We start from the raw sequence: 23,921 nt of genomic DNA on the forward strand, positions 1-23,921 counted from the left end.
TAAAGTTGACTGACCTAACAATGAGAAAATATATAAAATTATAACCTAATTTTACAATTTTATTTGTTTAACTGTTTAATTGGTTTTTATGATGGTTGGTGTGTTACTGTACAAAGTATAGTTTAGTTAATTTAATCCATAAAATAGTAAATTAAGCGTATTTTTTTAATTAGGAATTTTTTTTATTTTAAATCTCAATATTATAGCAAAAACAAAGACGTGCCTTCACAAACCCTTCAAAAATCATTTTTTTGCGGAGAAAAGAAACTAATCAGACACGACCTCTCTCTTTCAAAGCACGTCCATAATCAATAAGAACCATTTTTTTCATGTATTCTTTAACTAGTTTATAATAACACCTGAGAATTAAGATTATAAAATTAATTAAATTTTCATATTAAAAAATAAAATTATTAATCAATTATTTTAAATAAATTATTACTTAAGAGATTTTTTATTTATATAAAATTATAATTGTTGATTTAAATAAACACGTGAAATTATATCACGTTATAATCTGTATGAATTTTATTTTACTTTTTAATCTAATGTTATTAATTTATTATAATTAGTTTAAAAAAATTTAAAATCAAGAATCAATTATTAATTTAATATAATTATAGTGGTAAATTCAAAATTTGAAATTTAAAATTGATAAGTAATAGGTTGACAATGAGCATGATAGGTGACATATAATATTAATGAAGAGTTCTAATAGTATGACACTTGTCAATAGAATGATAAAAATATTTATTTATTAGAATAGAGATATTTGTATATAGTTAGATCCCTTCCTTACCTTGAAAGAAAAAAAAATGTTTCTTGAGGGAGAAAAGAGGGGAGGATGACTCGAACATATGCCCTCCTTCTCCCAAAACACACACCTCAACCAACCATGCTAGAGATTTTCGTTTTTTTCTTCCTTCACATTAAATATGTATGTAGTAAGGTTGAAGATTTAATTATTATTATTGTAACGCCTTGTTTTTTCAGGTGTCAATTTTGTGCTTTGCAATAATTGGGTTTTGGGGTTTTCCAGTCACCATGATATGGTAGGGCCTGGACCTCGGCATGGTGGTCATTTATGCACCACGACGCAGTAGGAATCTACCCATGATGTGGTGCATGGTAGCTAGGGCTGAAAACCCTAGATCTTGGACCTTGAACCCTTTTAAAGGGATGTGATGGTTAGGGTTTCATCCACCCTCAACCTCCATCACCTCCAAGAGTATAGAAGCAAACCCTAGCCTCTTTATAATCGTTTGAGCTTATTTTGGGTGTTTTGTAGCCTTTAAAAGAAGAAGGAAAACTTTGCAGAGCAAGGAGTCATCAAGCAGCACATCTCCACCTCCTTCTACATATTCTGGACTTTTGTAAGTCACCAATTTCTTACTTTTTGATTCATTCCTTCTAGATCTAGAAAGTATTGAGCTTGTTCTTCATGATTTTGTTAGTTTAAATGGATAGTTTTAATAAAGTTAGCAACTTTATTGACCTATGAGATCCCAAGGATGTCATGTGTTATAAATCTAAACTATCATGTGCTCTTGGTCTCATGTATGGGGTTTTGACCCCACTTCTTTCATTTTGACCTAGTTTGGGTGTATGACAATGTTTATAAAGCAAGGATATTTATGAGGACTTTGAGGGCAATTAAGCTTTCTAGAAAGTATGAATGTTGGGCTTAACTGTAACGCCCGGGTTTTCAGGGCTAAGCATTTTTGTCAATGTAATAGTCTAGGTCAACTATTGTAACTCTTTTTGAAGTAATAAATAAGAAATATTTGAGTATTATGTGAATTATGTGTGTTTATGTGTTTATTATTGTATAATTAATAAAGAATAAAAAATGAGCGTCAAAATTAAAGTGTGAGATAATCCCAATATCTCTACATAAAGTTGTAGAATATGTCTCAAGGTTTCCGTGCATATAAAGAATGCCGAAATCCGAGCTATAAAGAAGAAGTTATGGCCCGCCGAAGTTTTACGACAAAACCGGTACGACACCGGGAAACGTAAATAGTGAATTTACGATAGAAGACTTTTTAGCCTTAGCAATCTAAACAAAAGTCGTAGAATATGTTAAACTAAGAACATCGATAAAAAGAACGCCCAAATCTGACTTCGTATGAAGAAGTTATGATTTTTCTAAGATTCGGCTTAGCAGTGCACGGCCTGAAACTCGAATTTTAGTTCGAGCGGTTTTTGGCTTACGCAACATAAATGAGAGTTGAAGATCTCATTAATAGGAAATCAACGGTAAAAAGACAGACAAAAACAGAGTCCGTATGTAGAAGTTATTAATTTTACGCAGACGTTTAACAGTATAATCTCCTTGTACTGTTAAATTTAAGATCGGTCGAGAATTAGCTGACGGTGTCAAAATGAAAGTTGTAGATCTTATTATTACCTACGCGTGGATATAAAGAACATCAAAAACGGAGGTCGTATGTGAAAGTTACGGATTTTAGAAGTCGGAAGTGTGCTGTGCGAAAATGGGTGATGTGGCACAATCTTGGCCATTGCTTTCTCCCCAAGGCTTGCCACCAGATGGTGACATGTGGCACCAAGTTCAGCCACATTTCACCCTATAAATACCACCTCTCCCACCCTCATTTTCTTCACACCTTTCCCATTCTTTCTTCTCTTTACTCTCTCTCTCTCTCTCTCTAGAACCTCTCTCTAGCCCCGAAATCCCCAGAAAAGCCTAGGGAACCTCCCTAGCACGAGGCGGAAGCCCCGGAGTGCTCGAAGGCTCTGAGAAGAAGAGCTTTTCGGCTCGGGAACGCTGCTCCAAGCAAAGCCCGGTTTTCTATAAAACCCGCTGTAAGTGAGCTACGCCTACGCTATTTTTAATATAACTTTTATTTAATTATAGTAACGTTATTAGGAACTTATAATAAATACTTGGGCTATTATTATGGGTTATATAAGTATTTTTTTTTGACGCTTATATAATAATAATAATAATAGCTAGACTATTAATTAGTCTCGACGAATAATAAACTAAACTCTAGTGATAATAATACTAGGTTTCGTCGAAGAAAAATTCTTTTTAAGAAGCGAAGCGCTGTCTGAGTTCGGAATCACCACCTTTTCCGGTGAGTGCATAGTTACCTTCAACTTACACATAGATATGAAGTATTTTATATAAATTACGTGCTATGTGTGCATATTATCTGAATACTTGCTATCTATGCTAGATGAATGTTGTTATACATGTTTTCAATGATTTAAACTGTATATGTATTTTATATCTACGAAAATGTTGGGGTAAAACATGGGTAGATGTAATAGGTGATGTGTGATAAAACGATGAGAGGCCTCGATGTTGTTGTTGTTGATCCAGTCATCTAGCGGAGTATAGATGACGACCACGGACTCTTCTAGACAGTCCAGTGGAACACTAGCAGGCTCGCAACCTGTAGGTGTTGTGAACGATGTGTTCACCGGTGTACTCCATCCCCCACATGGTTGCCTATTAGGACATTTATTGCTGAGGAATCCCCTTAGCAGTAGTGTCCGTCCCGATGATAATCCTTAGGCTAGGTCCCTTATGATAGGTGTTTAGGGACGTAAAGTGAGGATAACGGGAACGGGTAATCGGGTTATTGTTGATTGATGAAATTAATAAACTTATTTATTGTGGGTTGAAAACCCTATGTGCTCACCAGGCTCCCAAGCCTGACCCACTCAGTTTTATGTATTACAGGTAGTGGCGCATGAGCATAGGTGTGATGTTTTGGACGAGGGATTACGGATATAGGCCTGTAGATATGAAATAATGTAGTAAGGCTTATATTGTACTGTTTATACTTTTGATCTGTACGAACATGACATCCCGAGTCTTTTAATGAAATACATTTCTATGGAAATGCTTTTGATAAATCTTTATCATATTATTGTTTTGGGACAAATTCCGCAACCCTTTTATTAAAAGATAACTCTGATTTTGAAATAAAGTATAAACAAAACCGGTCTTTTCTGGCCGTGATTTTGGGGATGTCACAGTTGGTATCAGAGCATTAGTTTAAGCGAACTAGGAATTTGTAGGATTTCTAGACTTAAACTTAGAATGCTAAGCGATGATTGTGAGGTGTGAGCACTAGCTTATTTTAGGAATTTTGCCTAAAATGCTTTTATGTGCTAAATGTTTTATGCATGATATGCTGTTATTTTGTTCGGATCTATGGTCTGTTGCCGACCGGATCTGGAACCTTATGTGTTTAGGATTCTAAACGTACGACTACGATATTAGAACTAGCATGTAAACGTTTCGGAGTGATAAGGACGATTTAAAACGTCTCTCCTAAATAAAGATCTAAATCCACCTTATTCGGTATATAGATCAAGATGGTAAGGACCCGTAGCGGAAACGTAAACGCAAATGGGAACGGACACCAACCCCCCGTGATCGAGCAAATACCAGTTGTGGAAGCCGCTGCCGAACCAATAACGATGGCCGGAGTGCAAGCGATGATCCAGGCAATGTTGGATCGTCAAATGGAGGAAACCAGGCGTTTGCTCCAGCAAAATCGAGAGGAAGCGACTATTCAGCTCGAACAGCCCGAGTTGAACGAAGGGCAGACTGAAGAAGGAAACTACAGTGGGACTATTGGTCAAGCCAACCCACCGATAGTTAGGCAAAACCACCAGGATGGAGGAAATGATGGACGTGGATGCAAATACAAGGATTTCATGGCATCCAAGCCACCGAGTCTATCCGGAAGCCCGACGCCGGTGGAAGTCATGAACTGGATCTCTGAGATGGAGACAATGTTTGAGAGTTGCGAGTGTAGCAATAGGCAGAAGACTGCTCTTGCAGTTCCTCTATTGAAATCTGGAGTACTAAGCTGGTGGAAGCTACTAGCTGATTCAATGCCCAAAGGTGAAGCAAGCAAGATGTTGTGGGAGGATTTTCTGGTACAGTTAAAGATGCAATACTGCTCTGAGCAGGATCTTCTGGAGATCAACAACGAATTCCAGAGTCTGAAGAAGGGGAGGATGAGCGTTACTGAATACGCTGCAAGCTTTACTGAGAAAATGAAGCTTGTTCCTCACCTCGTCCCAACTGAACTCTCCAAGGTTAACAAATTTGCCCTCGGATTACCAGCGGACTTCGGTCCAATGGTCAAGCAAACTAGCACTCTGAAAGCTGCCATCTGGGCTGCTAAGAATGTGGAGACCCAGATACGAGAAAAGGGTCTGGAGAGAGCGGAAGTGGGAGAGAAACGGAAATTTGACGGATCCTCGAGGTCCGGTAAGAAAGGTAGATTCTCGAAGTCTAGTTCGAGAGGAGGAGGATCAGAAGCAAAGTGGTGTGACAAGTGCAAGAAGAAGCACTCTGGGAAGTGTGATGGAGGAGTCACTTGTTACAAATGCGGAAAGCCTGGGCACTATGCCAACGAATGCACTCTTAACCAGAAGGCCTGTTATGGGTGTAATGAAGAAGGGCACATTTTGAAGGACTGCCCGAAGAAGAAGGAGGCAGGAAGACCCAACATACCACCAAAGCCGAAGGCGAGAGCCTTCCAGATGACGCTCGAGGCTGCAAAGGAGGCAGCAGACGTCGCTTCAGGTACCTTTCTTGTAAATGGTTTGCCTGCAAATATACTGTTTGATTCCGGAGCCAACTACTCCTTTGTGTCGCATAAATTTAGTGCGAAATTAGCATTACCTGTAGAAAAACTTGATAACGCCCTAATTGTAGAAGTTGCCAGTGGCAAATTCGTACCTGTTAGTAATCGTATTAGGAACATCGTCATTGACCTAAACGGAAACGAATTCCAGGAGGAACTATTACCCATAGAGTTAAACGGTTTCGACATCGTTTTGGATATGGATTGGCTTAGCGCCAACGATGCCGAGATATTATGCCGAAAGAAGATAGTTAGGATAAACCCACCCGGAAAGGAATCATTTATGGTGTACGGGGACAAACGCAGAGTGAGTTCTGGAATCATATCCTTGATGAAAGCTAGGAAATGTTTGTCCAAGGGATGTGCATCGTACTTGGCATTCGTAATCGATGCTAAGAAAGAAAAGAAAGAGGTGCAGAATATACCGGTTGTGTGCGATTATCCGGAAGTCTTTCCCGAAGATCTTCCTGGATTACCACCTGATAGGCAAGTAGAATTTCGTATAGACTTATTACCAGGAACAACACCGATAGCAAAGGCACCTTACCGATTAGCACCGACGGAGATGAAGGAGCTCATGATGCAACTTCAGGAGCTGTTGGATAGCGGTTTCATTCGACCTAGTTCATCACCCTGGGGAGCTCCGGTGTTATTCGTGAAGAAGAAGGACGGAAGCATGAGGATGTGCATAGACTACCGAGAGTTGAATAAGGCAACGGTGAAGAACAAGTATCCATTACCGAGGATTGATGATCTATTCGATCAGCTGCAAGGTTCGAGCTACTTCTCAAAGATCGATCTTAGGTCAGGATATCATCAGCTGAAGGTGAGAGAGCAGGATATTGAGAAGACTGCATTCAGAACAAGATATGGACACTACGAGTTCTTGGTTATGTCGTTCGGACTAACCAATGCTCCCGCAGCATTCATGGATTTGATGAATAGGGTTTGTAAACCATTCCTCGATAAATCTGTGATAGTGTTCATCGACGACATTCTCATTTACTCGAAAATCCAGGAGGAGCATGGCAAGCATCTACGAGAAGTGTTGGAGGTGTTAAAGAAGGAGAAGCTTTTTGCAAAGTTCTCCAAATGCGACTTTTGGATACGGGAAGTCCAATTCTTGGGTCATGTTGTTAACCAAGAAGGAATAATGGTTGACCCTGCCAAGATCGAAGCTGTAATGAAGTGGGAACGTCCGAAGAATCCCACGGAGATTCGAAGCTTTCTAGGATTAGCCGGATATTACCGACGATTTATCCAAGGCTTTTCTTCGATAGCTGCTCCATTAACAGCTTTGACCCATAAAGGAGCTACGTATACATGGAGTGAGAAACACGATGAGGCGTTCGAGAAGCTAAAGAAGAAGTTATGTGAAGCGCCGATACTTTCTCTACCCGATGGAGTCGAAGATTTCGCAGTTTATAGTGATGCATCTGGAGTCGGGTTAGGTTGTGTTCTGACCCAAAGAGAAAAGGTGATAGCATACGCATCTCGACAATTGAAAGAGCACGAAAAGAACTACCCCACTCATGATCTGGAGTTGGCAGCGGTAGTATTCGCCTTAAAGATATGGAGGCATTACCTCTACGGCACGAAGTGCAAGCTCTTCACTGATCATAAGAGTCTCCAGTATCTCTTTAATCAGAAGGAGTTGAACATGAGGCAACGACGCTGGCTAGAACTTCTCAAGGACTACGACTGTGAGATACTTTACCACCCAGGTAAAGCAAATATTGTTGCTGATGCTCTCAGTCGGAAAGTCAATCTTGAAAGAAGAAGGCCAAGAGCGTTAAGAATTGAAGTCGTCTCGATGATTGTGGAAAGTATCAGGAAAGCTCAAGAAGAAGCCTTAGAAAAGAATGACCGAAAGGAAGAACGTTTGGGAAAAACGTTAGTGTTCGGTACGAACAGTCGAGGACTGAATGTATTCCAAGATCGAATTTGGGTACCTAAGACGGGAGGAATAAGAGATCTTCTAATGGAAGAAGCACACAAGACCATGTACTCGATTCATCCCGGTAGCACTAAAATGTATAGGGACCTAAAACCCTACTACTGGTGGCCGACGATGAAGCTCGATGTTGCGAAGTATGTGGCTGAGTGCGTAACATGTGCGAGGGTTAAGGCACAACATCAAAAACCGTATGGGAGTTTAGAACCCTTACCTGTACCCATGGGTAAATGGGAAGACATCACCATGGATTTTGTGACTAAACTGCCCAGAACGAAGAATGGACACGACATGATTTGGGTAGTCGTGGATCGTTTCACCAAGAGTGCACACTTCATAGCCGCCAACGAGAAGTGGTCTATGGATAAGCTCGCAAATGCTTACGTGAAGGAAATTGTAAGACTTCACGGTGTCCCTCTTACGATTGTGTCAGATCGTGATAGTCGTTTCACGTCAAGGTTTTGGAGGAGTCTACAAGAGGAGTTGGGTACAAAGTTGTGTTTGAGTACTGCTTACCATCCGCAAACTGATGGTCAGAGTGAAAGAACGATTCAGACGTTGGAAGATATGCTGAGAGCATGTACCCTCGAATTCCAAGGGAATTGGGACGAGCACTTACCTCTGGTAGAATTTTCCTACAACAATAGTTTTCACTCGAGCATCAAGATGGCTCCTTATCAAGCCTTGTATGGGCAGAAGTTTCGTACGCCGTCTTGTTGGCTTGAAGCCGGAGAGAAGCAGTTTATGGGCCCCGAGATAGTCCATGAGACTGCTGAGAAATTGAAGGTACTTAAAGTCGAAGGAACTTATACGATTTGGGGATTCCGTTTTACTTAAAGTCTCACCGTGGAAGGGACTTATACGATTTAGGAAACGAGGAAAGTTGAGTCCAAGGTTTATTGGACCATTCAAAGTTCTTCAGAGGATTGGGAACCAAGCTTACAAGCTGGAATTGCCCGAAGAACTCAATGGTATTCATAACACCTTCCATGTGTGTTATTTGAGGAAATTCATGGGAGATGTTCCCGACATAATTCCAATCTCGGAATTAAGGATGGATGAGAATAAAAGGCTGATCGAAGAGCCTGAGGCAATTATTGACCGTAAGACTAAGAAGTTACGACACAAGATGGTCGACTTGGTGCTAGTCCGATGGAAACATTCGAATGGGCCGAATCTCACTTGGGAAACAGAGGATGACATGATGAGTCGCTATCCACATCTGTTTGCTGATGCATGATTCCGGGACGGAATCATCCTAAGGGGGTGAGAATTGTAACGCCCGGCTTTTCAGGGCTAAGCATTTTTGTCAATGTAATAGTCTAGGTCAACTATTGTAACTCTTTTTGAAGTAATAAATAAGAAATATTTGAGTATTATGTGAATTATGTGTGTTTATGTGTTTATTATTGTATAATTAATAAAGAATAAAAAATGAGCGTCAAAATTAAAGTGTGAGATAATCCCAATATCTCTACATAAAGTTGTAGAATATGTCTCAAGGTTTCCGTGCATATAAAGAATGCCGAAATCCGAGCTATAAAGAAGAAGTTATGGCCCGCCGAAGTTTTACGACAAAACCGGCACGACACCGGGAAACGTAAATAGTGAATTTACGATAGAAGACTTTTTAGCCTTAGCAATCTAAACAAAAGTCGTAGAATATGTTAAACTAAGAACATCGATAAAAAGAACGCCCAAATCTGACTTCGTATGAAGAAGTTATGATTTTTCTAAGATTCGGCTTAGCAGTGCACGGCCTGAAACTCGAATTTTAGTTCGAGCGGTTTTTGGCTTACACAACATAAATGAGAGTTGAAGATCTCATTAATAGGAAATCAACGGTAAAAAGACAGACAAAAACAGAGTCCGTATGTAGAAGTTATTAATTTTACGCAGACGTTTAACAGTATAATCTCCTTGTACTGTTAAATTTAAGATCGGTCGAGAATTAGCTGACGGTGTCAAAATGAAAGTTGTAGATCTTATTATTACCTACGCGTGGATATAAAGAACGTCAAAAACGGAGGTCGTATGTGAAAGTTACGGATTTTAGAAGTCGGAAGTGTGCTGTGCGAAAATGGGTGATGTGGCACAATCTTGGCCATTGCTTTCTCCCCAAGGCTTGCCACCAGATGGTGACATGTGGCACCAAGTTCAGCCACATTTCACCCTATAAATACCACCTCTCCCACCCTCATTTTCTTCACACCTTTCCCATTCTTTCTTCTCTTTACTCTCTCTCTCTCTCTAGAACCTCTCTCTAGCCCCGAAATCCCCCGAAAAGCCTAGGGAACCTCCCTAGCACGAGGCGGAAGCCCCGGAGTGCTCGAAGGCTCTGAGAAGAAGAGCTTTTCGGCTCGGGAACGCTGCTCCAAGCAAAGCCCGGTTTTCTATAAAACCCGCTGTAAGTGAGCTACGCCTACGCTATTTTTAATATAACTTTTATTTAATTATAGTAACGTTATTAGGAACTTATAATAAGTACTTGGGCTATTATTATGGGTTATATAAGTATTTTTTTGACGCTTATATAATAATAATAATAATAGCTAGACTATTAATTAGTCTCGACGAATAATAAACTAAACTCTAGTGATAATAATACTAGGTTTCGTCGAAGAAAAATTCTTTTTAAGAAGCGAAGCGCTGTCTGAGTTCGGAATCACCACCTTTTCCGGTGAGTGCATAGTTACCTTCAACTTACACATAGATATGAAGTATTTTATATAAATTACGTGCTATGTGTGCATATTATCTGAATACTTGCTATCTATGCTAGATGAATGTTGTTATACATGTTTTCAATGATTTAAACTGTATATGTATTTTATATCTACGAAAATGTTGGGGTAAAACATGGGTAGATGTAATAGGTGATGTGTGATAAAACGATGAGAGGCCTCGATGTTGTTGTTGTTGATCCAGTCATCTAGCGGAGTATAGATGACGACCACGGACTCTTCTAGACAGTCCAGTGGAACACTAGCAGGCTCGCAACCTGTAGGTGTTGTGAACGATGTGTTCACCGGTGTACTCCATCCCCCACATGGTTGCCTATTAGGACATTTATTGCTGAGGAATCCCCTTAGCAGTAGTGTCCGTCCCGATGATAATCCTTAGGCTAGGTCCCTTATGATAGGTGTTTAGGGACGTAAAGTGAGGATAACGGGAACGGGTAATCGGGTTATTGTTGATTGATGAAATTAATAAACTTATTTATTGTGGGTTGAAAACCCTATGTGCTCACCAGGCTCCCAAGCCTGACCCACTCAGTTTTATGTATTACAGGTAGTGGCGCATGAGCATAGGTGTGATGTTTTGGACGAGGGATTACGGATATAGGCCTGTAGATATGAAATAATGTAGTAAGGCTTATATTGTACTGTTTATACTTTTGATCTGTACGAACATGACATCCCGAGTCTTTTAATGAAATACATTTCTATGGAAATGCTTTTGATAAATCTTTATCATATTATTGTTTTGGGACAAATTCCGCAACCCTTTTATTAAAAGATAACTCTGATTTTGAAATAAAGTATAAACAAAACCGGTCTTTTCTGGCCGTGATTTTGGGGATGTCACATTAACGGATTAAGAACTTAATCGATTAAGTTGCTTTTTCCAGTTCCCATGATGCGTTGTTTAGCTCACCACAGCGTGGTGGAGGGTTTCATCCATGACTATATTGTTGTGCGGCTATCACGTCACAGTAGGTGGTTGGCCACGGTGTGGTGGCTAACTATTGACCTTGATCGTTAATAATTGGCTTTTTTACCAAGTTGAATTATGGTTAATTTGTTAGATTTAGTTAGTAGACTAAGGTTTGGCCTTTTGTTTTACATTAAGTAGTGTGTACTACCAGCCTTTTGATCTCGCGAGCTGAGGTGCAATCTACTTTTTAAGAAATGTGAGTTTTCTCACTATACTATATGTTGTAGTATGTATCCTAGTGTTGATAGGATGTAGTTAGACTATGGTATATTATTACTTAGGTAGACTTGTAGATTGTTACATGTGTTGTTGAATTGTCTTTTTATGTGTGTTATATATATGTCAACATATTTCTTGTGTTGAGGCGTCTAGCTTTTTGCACATGGCCAAGATGCGGGCAAACCAAATTTATGTTGAGGGTCACAAGATTGAGTTGACGACAAGATCAACATTAAGTGTTATGAGTCTATACATTCAAGAGGGTGAGTTGATAGCAAGATCAACATTAAGTGTTGTGAGTCTAGACATTCATAGGGGTCGAGTTGATGGCAATATCAACTAGAGTGTTCTGAGCCTAGATACTTGTTGAGTCGGTACGGACCCGTTGCATGTATGCTTATATGTATGTTGTTGTATGTGGTATTTTGCAGAACTTACTAAGCTTTGTGCTTACAATTATGGATTAAATGTTTTTCAGGTACTTTATCAATTTGTGGGGGTGTGAAGATGTGACTTTACACACACATTGGCAATCTTATTTGTAGCGTCCTGATTTTCTACCCAAAATTTTCATTTTTATTTATTAAAATATATCATGGTATAATTACATTATGTGGAATCATGTTGTGAATGTGTGTATGTACATGATGCTTAATTTCCAACATAAGTTTTTGTTGGAATAGTGTCTAAGACTACAACTATATTAGGCTAGTATTTGACCCGATTGTGCATGGTCCTTTTGGGTTGCCTTCACCATAGCAACTTGATAGGATGATTTAAGAAAGAGTAAATATTATTAGTATATTATGAGAATAATATAAAGAATAATATATAGTTATTTGATTAATATAAGTCATAGATTAATTGGTATTAATTTGGTGACTTAAGGAGATTAATTAAATAAGAGGGTATAAACTGTCAATTGTTTGATAGTTACACTTTAGACTGTAAATCCTTATTGGATAGAGGATGGACGAATTCTAGGGCTTGGGATAGCCTCAAATTCGTCCAAGGGTCATCCAAAGTAAGGATTAGGATCACTTAAAGTCTAAGTTATCCAATTAGGGTTTAAGCTGTAACCCTTAAGGAGTCTACAAGTATAAATAGACCCTATGGGATAGAGAATTCGGTACCCCATCAAAAGAAAAGATACTCTGGCCGAATTCCTCCCTTCTACTCTCTCCCAAATCATCCTCTTTGCTAGTTGGTGTTTGTAAGCCATTAGAGGAGTGACAATTGTGACTCTAGAAGCTCCAAGACAACAAGATCAACAAGGAATTCAAAGGTATGATTCTAGATCTGTTTCAATATTATTATTACACCTAAATAGTCATTAGAAGTCTTGGATTCAAAGCATGTTTGATTAGAAAGCCTAGATCCAAGCATTAGGGTTTTGCATGCGCACATAGGAAATTCTTATGGCTAAAACTCATCAGTGGTATCAGAGCCTAGCTTGGTTTTCATTGAATTGTTGCTTGATTGTATGGAACTAAACTGAAAAATTCGATTTTCATGTTTCTGAGTCATGGACTCGGCGAGTAGGCCTGACTCGGCGAGTCCCTTTGTGTACTCGGCGAGTCCGAGCGTCAGGATTAGCCAAAAACGGGATTTTTTCATGTTTATCTTATGGAAACTTACCTTAATCATATTAGATCAACCCTAATCTGATTTTGTTATTTGATCCTTTATATTTTAAATGTATAAAACTTGTCCTCAAGTTTTGAAATTTATGTTTTGTGATTAAAAGTTTAATTTAGACAATTTAAATTTCAAACCCTAGAATTTTACAAGTTTAAAATACAACCCTATACTAATATAATATTACAAGATTAATATATATATATATATATATATATATATATATATATATATATATATATGTATATGTATAACTTAAATGCTACTCTTACCGTTAGTAGGCCTTATTCACGAAGCCGGTCTATAAGGTGGGTATAAGGTTGCGGCTTATAAAATGGCGCTTAATGGGTGTACACTCACACCCACCGCTCGCTTGATTGGTGGAGGGTCGTTAGCCGAACGGGTAGGATAGGGCAACCTCATCCTCTTATTAAAAGTATAATAAGAAATACAAAGTAACTACATGTTTTATTAAAATTCACAATCTTAGTTACTTTAGGAAAAGTGAATTGATGCAATCCCATGAAATTACACTTTGCACCTTGATAAGAAGTTAGTGGAGCGTGTGTGGTTTACCGGCACGCTAATTAGTTCTAATCGAAGGTGGCAAAGGGTGATTCATTGTTTATCATAGTTCGATGGAGCGTGTGTGGTTTACCGGCACATCGAATAGGTGATCGTTACAATGAAGGCACCATGTGAATTTGCATGGTAATTCACACCCGCTTTGTGATCCTCGGTATCCTAATCACAAACAAGAGGGGCATATCGAGATTTAAACATGCCATTGAAAAGTTTCAATGAATCTCATCCGAACCTAGGAATTCTCAATACATTTAGAACTTAAAGTTATGTTTTTCATGGTGGAGAATTAATGAATCGTCATTCACTTACCTTCAAAATGTTTGCATGTTAGATTACGGCATCCCTTTTCTAATGTGTAAATATTGTTGTTGGATCCTAGCCTTAATTTCTTATTGGGTGAATATTAGGGATTTATATTCTAATCTATATTTGTCCTTTCTATTTGTAGATGTCGAACGCTAACAATGCTGCTGCGAGTTCTTTCACTTTGATGAGCCTTTGTCAAAAGGTCACCTTTGATGGAACGAACTTTAGCGAATGGATAAGATACATTCGCACGATTGCTCGCTATGAGGATAAGGAATATGTCCTTGATGAGAAGCTCGAGAAAATCAACCCCGAAATCGCTACTCCCTCCGAAATCACCGCTTTCGAAACTCACGAGCGTGATGCAACGAAAGTGCATTGCATCATGATCACGACTATGAACTCCGAATTCCAAAAGTCCTACGAGGAAATGTATCCGTACGAAATGCATCAAGACTTATTGGAGCGATACCATCAAAACGCGAGACAAGAGCGTTATTATATTTTCATGAACATGATTTCCGCTATGATGGGTCATGGAGAATCTCTTATCGTGCACTTGCAAAAGATGCAAAGGTATGTCGACCGCCTTCGCAAGTTAAATGTTGACTTTGGGGAAGACTTGGCGATCGACATGGTGCTTCACTCTTTGCCTCCGAGCTACAATCAATTTAGGATGACCTATCACATGAACAAAGAAGAGGTCACCCTAAGCAAACTCCAAGGTCTCTTGAGGGTCGCTGAGAGCAACTTCAAGGACAAGTCTGTTGCACCAACTCCCAATCTGCCCGTTGCTCCTGTCTTGGCAATTGGACAAGGAAAAGGAAATAAGAGGAATGCTTCTTCAAAGAACCATCTCAAGGTGAAAGCCCGAGATGGTGCCTCTTCTAGTGGGACCAAAGTTGATCCTGCTAAGCCATGCTCTAATCCGAAAGAGGCAGAGTGCCACCACTGCCACAAGATAGGATATTGGAAGAGAAGCTGCTCGGAGTACCTACAAGCCATCAAGGAAGGAAAGATCAAGCCATCTTTCGCAGGTATATATACAATTAAATCTAATGATTCCTACAATACTTCTTGGGTTCTTGATACCGGTTGTGGTTATCACATTTGTTCTAATGTGCAGGGACTAAGAAGAAGTAGAGACGTGGAGCATGGAAGAATAAATCTAATCATGGGGAACAGAAGATCGTCGCCTGTGACCAAGATTGGAGTGTATTCTTTAGTGCTTAGGAATAGTTTATCTTTAGATTTGAACAATTATTGCTATTCGCCAGAAATGGCTAGAAACATCATTTCTTTTCATGGTTTATTTAGACAAGGTTTTAGATTTTCTTTTAATAATGAGAATGGTTCTATTTTAGCTTATCTAAATGGTGTCTTTTACTTTGAAGCTATACCATGTAATGGAATTTATGAAACTGTTATGATTGTTGATAACTTAGGAAATGATGTTTTATACTTGGATTCTTCCAATAGTATGGATAAAGCATCCTTATGGCATTGTCGTCTTGGACATGTCAACAAGAAACGCATAGCCCAACTCCAAAAGGATGGAGTGTTGGAGTCATTCGACCTTAGGGAAGATGACACATGCGAGTCTTGTTTACTTGGAAAGATGACTAAGTCACCCTTCGCTGGTACGTGCGAAAGGGGTTAGGGTCTATTGGACCTCGTACATATCGATGTGTGTGGACCGTTTAGATCTACCACGAAGGATGGTAACCGCTTCTACGTGACTTTTACCGATGACTATAGTAGATATGGGTATATCTACTTAATCAATCAAAAGTCAGAAACTTTTGAAAAGTTCAAAGAGTTCAAGAATGAAGTGGAGAATCAATTGGGCAGGAAGATCAAGATGCTTCGATCTAATCGAGGAGGAGAGTACCTAAGTCTTGAATTCCATGATTATCTCAAGGAGTGTGGAATAGTTTCGCAATTGACGCCACCTAGGACACCACAATTGAATGGTGTGGCAGAAAGGCGTAATCGAACCTTGTTGGACATGGTTCGCTCTATGATGAGTCGTGCTTCACTATCTATCTCTTTTTGGGGGTATGCCTTAGAGACTGCCGCCCATATCCTTAACCGAGTCCCTACTAAGAAGGTACAAGATGTGGACGGGGAAAGCTCCTTCGTTAGCACATATCAAGGTTTGGGGTTGCGAGGCTTTCGTAATACGAGATACTCACGACAAGCTCGAACCTCGTAGTGAGCGATGTATTTTCATCGGCTACCCGCAGAAATCCTTTGGATATCTCTTCTATAGACCGAAGGACAATCTTGTTTTTGTTGCGAGGAGAGGAGTTTTCCGAGAGCGAGAACTCATAGGCCAAGGAGACAGTAGGAGGCAAATCGATCTTGAAGAGATTCAAGAGTCGATAGATGAAGGAACCTCAACCGCTGGTGCTCAACCCGAGGAGGAAACTCCGGTTGAACCGATTGACATATCATTACCTCTTAGACGTTCCGAAAGAGTTAGGTTTCAACCCCAGTTATATGGTTTTCATATTACTACCGAAGGGGACACGTATATTAGTGATAGTACACTAATAAACCTTGATGAACCTAATAGCTATAAGGAAGTCATGGCAGGCCCGGAGTCTGCGAAATGGAAAGAGGCAATGGATAGCGAGATCCAATCCATGTATGATAACCAAGTTTGGAATTTGGTTGATAATGTGCCCGGATGTAAGACCATTGGGTGCAAATGGATCTTCAAGAAGAAGACCGACATGGATGGAAAAGTACACACGTTAAAGCGCAACTAGTTGCGAAGGGCTTTACTCAAACTCCCGGAGTTGACTATGAACAGACCTTCTCACCAGTTGCGAAGATAAAATCTATTAGAGTGATGCTAGCTATTGCCGCATTTCATGATTATGAGATTTGGCAAATGGATGTCAAGACCGCTTTCCTTAATGGGAAATTAGCTGAGGATGTTTACATGGCTCAGCCAGAGGGGTTTGTGGATCCGAAGCATCCGAATAGAGTGTGTAAACTTGAGAAGTCCATTTATGGACTTAAGCAAGCGTCTCGCAGATGGAATCTTTGCTTCGATGAGAAATTCAAAGAGTTTGGATTTTTACGAAGCGAAGATGAGTCATGTGTATATGTCAAAGTCAGTGGGAGTGTAGTAACATTTCTCGTTCTATATGTCGATGACATATTACTCATAGGAAACGACGTCCTGACTCTGCAGGAGGTTAAGTCCTGGCTCGGGAAGTGCTTCGCTATGAAGGACCTCGGAGAGGCTTCCTACATTTTGGGAATAAGGATAGTAAGAGAAAGAAGTAAGAGACTAATAGGACTTAGTCAGAACACTTACTTAGAGAAGGTACTAAAACGTTTTAGTATGGAAAACTCGAAAAAGGGAGAATTACCGATACAAAGCAATGCCAATTTGAGTAAGACTCAAAGTCCAAGTACCGAAGCTGAGATAGCTGAAATGAGTCGAGTTCCATACGCTTTCGCAGTTGGCTCAATCATGTACGCTATGACTTGTACTCGCCCTGATGTAGCCTTTGCTTTGAGCATGGTTAGTAGATATCAAGGGAATCCAGGCAGAGCCCATTGGGTTGCGGTGAAGAATATCCTTAAGTAACTTTGGAGGACGAAGGAATGGTTCTTAGTCCTTGGAGGGAGTGATGACTTGAAGGTGCGAGGGTATAGTGATGCCAGTTTTCAGACCGACAGGGACAACTACCGTTCACAGTCGGGCTGGGTCTTTACCCTGAATGGAGGAGCAGTAACTTGGAAGAGTTCTAAGCATGAAACCATAGCTGATTCAACGTGCGAATCAGAGTACATCGCAGCGAGCGAAGCGTCGAAGGAGGAAATATGGCTAAATAACTTCATTGGAGATCTTGGAGTTGTACCTACCATAAAGGAGCCCATGGAGATTTTCTGTGATAATGAGGGAGCGGTTGCCTTAACCAAGGAACCGAGAGATCATGGTAGATCACGACATATCGATAGAAAATATCACTTTATTAGACATCGTGTAGAAGAAGGGCAACTCATAGTGAAGAGAATATCATCGGAAGATAACCCAGCAGATCCGCTTACGAAGGGACTGAGTAGGGTTAAGCATTTGCAGCATGCTAAGAGTATTGGGCTGAAGGATGATATTGGCATAGATTAGATAGTATTAGAAACGTATAATAGATAAATGTAATTAACATTTGATGATTAAATAAAGGAGTTTTATTTATAAGTAATGTTACTGTCATATGTTAATTGTTTAACTATTGTTTCACTTTGCATGTTTTGACTTCCAGAATAATTGAGTTTATTAAGAATAATCGAATTGTTCAAATAGTCCACAATCGTTCATATGTTGGAAGTAGATATGAATGAAGATTGTCATGAATAGGTATGTAGAGTGTCTAAATGGTGTTAGACATAGCAAAAGATTGCTGCAACGTTCATGAGTGCTTATGAACTAGCTTTGAGCACTGGAACAAACTCGCGCTTGCTGGAATCACCTTATGGAATGTGATATTAAATGGGTGATCGCAAGACGATAATATCATATAGTCTTAAAACCTAGATATATGGTTTGTTATTGATTAATTGATTGTACATTGATAATGCGAAAACGCGTTGGTAACTCGATGTTATAAAACGCATTGTTGTGTGTAGTTGGTTAATGAATAAGTAAATGCATATAAGTTGAAGTTTATCTGTAACTTTTATCCTAAGAAGGAAAAAGTGATATCTCGGCCGCTCGATGATTTGATTTGACTTATGTGTCGGGCCCGATCAGAACTGAATTGATGTGTTCGATTAAGTTCTATGTCAAATAAATCGGAGATCGAGAAACCAAATGCTAGACTAACTATTCCATAGTATTGTCAGCATGATATCTAACAGAGAAATGTACGATCCCTTATCTAAAGGACAAGATTGATTAGATCAGAGTTTGACAACGTCTTTGAGAGCTACGATTGCAAATCGGAATGTACCTGCGCATATAGTTACTAGACTTATCCAAGTGGGAGACTGTTGGAATAGTGTCTAAGGCTGCAACTATATTAGGCTAGTATTTGACCCGATTGTGCATGGTCCTTTTGGGTTGCCTTCACCATAGCAACTTGATAGGATGATTTAAGAGAGAGTAAATATTATTAGTATATTATGAGAATAATATAAAGAATAATATATAGTTATTTGATTAATATAAGTCATAGATTAATTGGTATTAATTTGGTGACTTAAGGAGATTAATTAAATAAGAGGGTATAAACTGTCACTTGTTTGATAGTTACACTTTAGACTGTAAATCCTTATTGGATAGAGGATGGACGAATTCTAGGGCTTGGGATAGCCTCAAATTCGTCCAAGGGTCATCCAAAGTAAGGATTAGGATCACTTAAAGTCTAGGTTATCCAATTAGGGTTTAAGTTGTAACCCTTAAGGAGTCTACAAGTATAAATAGACCCTATGGGATAGAGAATTCGGTACCCCATCAAAAGAAAAGATACTCTGGCCGAATTCCTCCCTTCTCCTCTCTCCCAAATCATCCTCTTTGCTAGTTGGTGTTTGTAAGCCATTAGAGGAGTGACAATTATGACTCTAGAAGCTCCAAGACAACAAGATCAACAAGGAATTCAAAGGTATGATTCTAGATCTGTTTCAATATTGTTATTACACCTAAATAGTCATTAGAAGTCTTGGATTCAAAGCATGTTTGATTAGAAAGCCTAGATCCAAGCATTAGGGTTTTGCATGCGCACATAGGAAAGTTCTTATGGCTAAAACCCATCAGTTTTAACCAATTATCTAACTAACTATTACGACTTAAGGCAACGTACCTTTTCACAAATAATATAGTACTAACAGTCGGGTATCTAACTTGGTGAACAGACTTAATTAACTAATCTAATTACTCAAAAATTAACCTAAAACAAGCAAAAGTTAAAATGGTTTTTATATAATTTTTCAAGTTCAGATAAACTTAAACATTTAACTAACGATTTTAATCAATATTCTAATAACAGTTTCGTTTAGTTCGAATCCACTTCTCCGCTATGGTTAGCTACTAATGATTGATTATTACAGTTGGTTACCAATTATTTTGTAATTAGCAATTCAAGTTCGAATTTATTAATATTTTCACGATTTCATGAACTACCTTGTATGGTCGTAAATAAGAAAAACACAGAATTAGTTATTAATTATAGATGAGCTATATAAGATTTATCTAAGGAAACACAACTATGATCATAATTTATGTTCTGCAGCACAACTAAATTATTTACTTTTATCACTTATCTAAGATATGGTCGATCCTAGCTCAAGCAGTTTAATAGTCACTAAACGGCTAAGTAACAAGTTCATATAATTTAATGGCCACTAAGATAAACAAAACCTGAATTTAAGCAATCAAATTCACAAATATTAACATGATAGGTAATGACAATCAAACACTCTTAAGGTGCAAAGTCACGCTTAGGTGTGGCTTACCCTCTTGTATGTGTAAATGGGTTAAGTCTTTCCTATAATTAGAAAGTGAGTGACTCTCATTATGTAAGGAACCATTTGGAGAGCATTAGTTTTAGAGAGAGAAAGTAGCAAACCTATTTGTACTCTTTCTATATCAAACTAATAAGAGATTGAAAAGATTTATTTACTCCATGTGTTCATGATTTGTATGATGATTCACTAGATCATTTATATTCCGCATATGCCATCATAATCAATACAACTACAATTGGTATCGGAGCTTATAATTCTCACTATAACTGGTATCAGAGATCATAATTCCTACTATAATTTCTATCAGAGTGGGGATTCTTGATTTAATCAAGAATTGATCCATGATGGCATTATAGATTTGGTGATTCTTCATTTAATCTTTGAACTTCATGTTTTAGAGAGTTTGGATTCTAGAAATCGAATTCATATTTGATTCTATTCATAATTCGATTTTCTTCACTAGAATTCAATTGTTTTTTTCTTTCTCTCTCTAGAATACCCATTTCAAATCACTTTCTCTCTCTAGACAAACTCAAAATCTTATCGATTGATCAAAGATGTTGGAGTTGTCGTATGATTCTTGGAATGTGGTCGTTGAAGATGTAAAATACAAAGTAAATGAAAATCAATTTTATGGGTTACTGTTAAGCAAGTTGATTTCATGGGGTAATATGGTTTCTTATGGAGGTTTGAAGGATGATCATGGAAGCTTGATGTTTCAAACAATTTATAAGATTGAATGGTTGAATAAAATTGCCTTATCTATATTAGTTTGTAGTAGAAATCATAAGAAAGGAGAAGAAAAATATTTGTTTAATAAAAAATGTATTTCTCTAATTGAAAACCCAAATGATCTTCTTGCTCTTAAGTTTGTTGAAGTTCAAGATTATGGAGTTCAATGAGATGTTCTTAATTTTCTTGAAGTTCATGACAAGAAGATTCAAGTTGATTCTCATGAAGATGAAAAAGTTTTTTGCTTGATTGGAGTTCAAACCGATGATATTTTGTGTACTTGTGATTCGTTTGAAGGAATGATTCCTTATCGAAAGCCGTTAATCCAAGAAATTCACAGTTATCAAACTCCAAAAGATTTGATTCAAACTTGCGAAGTTGAATTTGTCAAGAATGAAAGTGTTCTTGAAATCAAATCTTCAAAATGCAAAAAGATGAGAAAGAAAAAGAAGAAAAATATTAAACAAAAAAACAAGCGGGTTTATTCACAAAAATCATCAAATGTTGTTATGAATCGGAAATCCATGAAGCAAATTTGGGTTCCAAAGCAACAATCTCTAAATGTTGCATTGAATTTGAAGTCAAAACCCAAAAGTGTTGATGGTTCTTATGAAGATGTCCTTATATCGTTGAAGAACACAAACGAGCTGTAGAGCATGCATCGTGGGTGGTACAATGTTTAAATTGGAGATTTTCTTGTTCCAACAAAAGAACCAAGATATTCTAAATTTGATTCGTTTGTTGAAAATGAAACTCGATTCATCAAAAATGTATCACAAATTCTCAAATGGATTCCAAAATGTCCATGATTTCGATTTGTACTTTACATTTTTCATTTTTGATCGATTTGCCTCATTGGATCAAATCCATTTCAACCCCACTGATTGATCTAATTATTTTTGTTTAGATCAAAATTCCAAAAATCAAAATTATATTCTCATGTTTTTTATAATTCTAAAACAATTTTTTTTAAACTGTTACTGTTCATGTGATACATCTTTCGAACCCCAGCCCAACTAGATTTTCTTTATTGTTAATCTAACTTCTTTGTTTGAGCCCAATCCATCAATATAATAATTCGTTACTGTTCATAAGTTTTTAAGCCCAAATCAAATCCTATTGATATTCAAACAAACCCGATTCGTATCTTACACCGTTTAATTTTGGGTGTATAAGATGTATAAAAGTAAAATTTTGGCTTTGATGGTTGATACTCGATTCGTACGACTGAAATTAGAATCGAACTTAGTTTTTGTTACCGATTCTTGGATTCGTATTTGATTCAAAATTATTTTGGATGATTTCGATTTTGACCAGTTCTTGAGTTTGTAATCAGATCTTTGATTCAAGTTCTTGTTCTTCACTGACTAACTGTTCTTGTCGATCTCTAATTTTGGAATGAAGTTACAATAGAAGTCGACAGTTGAAGAATCGATTGAAATCGAAGTTTGATTTAACATGTCTGGTATCGATTCTCAATTAGAAAGAAGAACTGGAATTTTAAAATTTGATTGTGATATTGCGAAGTCGATTAAATTGTAGACTCAACTCAAAAGTCAAAGTTAGATGGAATGTTCGATAATCATTTTGTAGACCGAATTCGATTTATGATGTTGTGATTTTTGTTTGATATTCGAATGGCTGAAGGATTGGATAATCGAAGGGATGTTACCTAAAGAACGAAAGTTTGGAGTATTGATTTGACGATTTTGGGGTTAGATTTCAAAGGTTTGTATATGGTTGGAATTGAAACTGGAATCGATACATTCTTTCAGTTATTGGAGTCGATGGTCACAAGTTTCAAATAAGGGGTTGTGGTTCGTTATTCGATGAATTTTGACTAATAAAAAAGGATGATTGATGTTTTGGGTTGGTGAATGAAAAACAAACAAGGATCGAACTCGATTTGGAGTCGATAGGTGGTGAAATTGGTTGCAGTCGATGTCGATGGCAGATAACAAAATTGAGTCGACTGGTATGTCGATTTTGATGTTTCTGCGTTTCGAAGGCTTTGGATGCCTAATTGATACTCGACGTCTTTTGCAAAAGTGATATTGCAAGTCGATTGGGAAGACATGACTTTTGAAAAGCGAAAGCTTGGAGTTGATAGTCGAAGCCTGAGTCGATTTTGATTTTAATGGTCGAGTAAAGATGATGGGTGTGTTTGATCAAGTAACAAAGACTTGGATGATTTTGATTTCACTGTATTTGGAATCGATGGATGAATTTTGAGGAAACAAAGTGTGTTGTTGATGATCAAATCGTAAGGAATTGTCAATGTTGATTTGTTGATGGGTATCAACTAGGAAGCAAAGTATGTTGCTTTGGGTTAGTAACGAAAAGCGATGGGTGATTTGGATTTTGAAATTTTGGAGTCATGATGTTGATTTTGAATAGTTAATGATCGAATTGTTGATCGTCGTTATGATGTCAACTTAGATGAATTGGAGTCACGAACGAAAGAGAATCAGTTGTTTGGGATCGAATGGGTTTGATAATGATTATCTTGATATCGATGGCGAATATATGGTTATGAAAAGCGAAGAATTAATTCTTGTGTTTCAAAGTCTATGAGATCGAATATTTGAAAATCGACGGGATGAGTTGATTTTTGTTAGTAAAGATATTCTCCATTGATGAATTCTTGA

The sequence above is a fragment of the Lactuca saligna genome, chromosome 3, assembly GCF_052625555.1.
Source record: "Lactuca saligna cultivar CGN05327 chromosome 3, ASM5262555v1, whole genome shotgun sequence".
NCBI lineage: Eukaryota > Viridiplantae > Streptophyta > Magnoliopsida > Asterales > Asteraceae > Lactuca > Lactuca saligna.